This window comes from Humulus lupulus, chromosome 6 (assembly GCF_963169125.1).
Source record: "Humulus lupulus chromosome 6, drHumLupu1.1, whole genome shotgun sequence".
In the NCBI taxonomy this organism is placed as follows: Eukaryota; Viridiplantae; Streptophyta; class Magnoliopsida; order Rosales; family Cannabaceae; genus Humulus; species Humulus lupulus.
The window spans coordinates 135,412,360-135,414,922 of NC_084798.1; the positions used below are offsets into that span (position 1 = coordinate 135,412,360).

The 2,563-nt window shown below is 35.9% G+C and overlaps 1 non-coding gene across 1 annotated transcript; it reads right to left on the reverse strand.

Moving 5' to 3' along the window:
* Window positions 1-1,642: 1,642 nt before the first annotated feature.
* On the reverse strand, window positions 1,643-1,749 carry LOC133787712 (small nucleolar RNA R71). The gene has a single exon (XR_009872715.1). It is a non-coding gene; the product is annotated as a small nucleolar RNA R71 (small nucleolar RNA).
* Window positions 1,750-2,563: the final 814 nt, after the last annotated feature.

The following is a 2,563-nucleotide window of genomic DNA, read 5'->3' on the forward strand; positions in this document are numbered from 1 at the left end:
GACCATTGATTTTTGCAATTGAGGACACGGGCCGTGGCACACACTTATGGGGCCGCGATGCCTGAGGCGGTCAATGTGCAAATTAGGGAATTTTAAGCAGGGGCAAAAGTTGAATTTCACATTCAATGCACAAACTACTATTTATGTAACATTATGACAATTTTTGAGACAGAACTCTGAGGAGAGACTACATAAACACTCCATGGAGGCAAAAGCTTGGAGATTAACTAGTTTCTATCATTCTTCTTCTTCTTCTTTTACTTTCTCTTGTAGTGATGTTTATATTTAGTTTAATGGATTTTATTATGTCTAGCATGAACTAATTTTTTATTTAGGGTGTTAATGGATTCTCTTGAAACCTTATGATGATCTAATGAAGTTTTATTGAATTTTCTATCAATATTGTGAATTATTTATCTTGTGATTAATTGGCCACTAATTGCATGATTTATATGATTGTAATCTGAGATCTGAGAAGTGAAGGATAAATATGCTATAAATAAATAATCATAGATTTATATTGGACGGGAGTACTTGTATAATTTATGTAGTTTAGGGACTACGTGTTTAATGCATGCAACATGTTAGTTTATCATAGAGATGTAGGAGATTGCTTATTGTAGAGAATTATAAGTCCTAGTAAAAATATGATTTACAATTGTAACCCTTTATCATAATAGAGATAGGAATTCTTAAATTCATATTAGAGAAGAATAAGTGGATATCTGATGAAGTTAATAACCCTAATTCTTATTCCATTGAATTGATATTTAGTATTGAGTCTCAATTGTTCTATTTTATTTTTTTATTCCTTTAGTTTTATAAATTCTGAATTCATTTTTTGTCGAATTAATTAGAATTAAAAATTAATTTTTGGTAGTTAATAACAGTCTTCGTGGTAACGATACTTGATTTATCACTTTATTACTTGTTATGATTATGTGCACTTGTGTTGTTAAAAATTCTTACAATAAGTTTTTGGTGTCGTTGCCTGAGACTGTATTATTAATATCAATATAGTTGATTTTTATTTTAAATTGGTTTATATATTAGTACTCATTCGGTTTGTGGCTGATATTGTGCTTTCAAGAAACATTGGTATATGCGATGATCTAGACAAAAGAAACTGGTGCGAATAGATCTTGAAATTGAGAGAACTTGCAGACAAAACCGAAGGATCAATAAAAGGTTGAAGTTTGATATGGAGAAACTCAAGGGAATACAACTGCTGCCAATAATATTCCAAATGTTGCAGAGGTCCCTATGAACAAGGACCAAGGACGCTTAGAGATTATGTGCTTCCCACTGTCATGGGAGTTCATTCATGCATCCGACACCCCACAATTGCCACTAATAACTTTGAGATCAAGCCATCAATATTACAAATGGTGCAGTTTACCATTCAATTTGGGGGGTTGCCTACTAAAGATCCTAATTTGCACATAGCCAATTTCCTGGAGCTGTGTGCAACTTTTAGGATGAATGGGGTCGGTGATGATGCAATCCGACTGAGACTTTTCCCGTTTTCACCAAGAGAATGAGCAAAGAGTTGGTTAATTTTGCTGCAAGCCAATTCTATTACAATATGGGAGGAATTAGCGAAAAAGTTCTTGCAAAGTTTTTCCCTCTAAAAAAAGTTGCAACGTTGAGAGTGGAGATTAATAATTTCTACCAGACTGAAGGGGAATGGATGTATGATGCATGGGAGAGATTTAAACAGCTGTTAAGGAAGTGCCCCCACCATGATATAGAGAAGTGAACGCTGGTTCACAATTTTTACAATGGGTTAAATGGTACTACTCAAACAATAATTGATGTAGTAGCAGGGGGTGCGTTCATGAACAAGAGTGCTAATAAGGCATATGAATTACTGGAACAAATGGCTATGAACAATTACTAGTGGCCTAATGAGAGGGGACAAACAAAGAAGGTGGCTTGTATGACCGAATTAGATGCTATCTCAATGCTTACAGCTCAAGTGGCAGCTTTAACGAAACAATTACAACAGAGCAACCTTCCATCTCAAGCCATCCAATCAATTCCCTGCCTTGGATATGAATAATATGCCCATGGAACAAGTGCAAGCCATAGGTTATTTCCAAAGGCCAACCAATGTCATACAACCATGCTCAAGTCCCCTTTACAATGTCATACAACCAAGGGTGGACGAATCATCCTAACTTCTCATGGACGAATAATCAAGCCGCACAATAGCCTTTCCCTCAAAATCGGAAACAATTCCCACCTCCATAGCCACAACCAAAACAATCTTTCCAACAACCTCCTCCTATAATCTATCAACCACAGGATAGACCCTCACAACAGCCTGATTTTGAATCAATTTATGATTGAGACAAGGGCATCTATCAGGAGTTTGGAGACTCAGATTGGTCAGTTGGGTACTTTAATGACAAACCATGCTCAAGGGGACTTGCCGAGAACTACTGCAATGAATCCTAAAGAGTAGTGAAACGTAATCTCTTTGAGAAGTGGAAAGGTAATAAATGAACCCACACAAAAAGGGATTACTGAAGAAAATGTGTCTGATAAGGAGAAGGAAGTG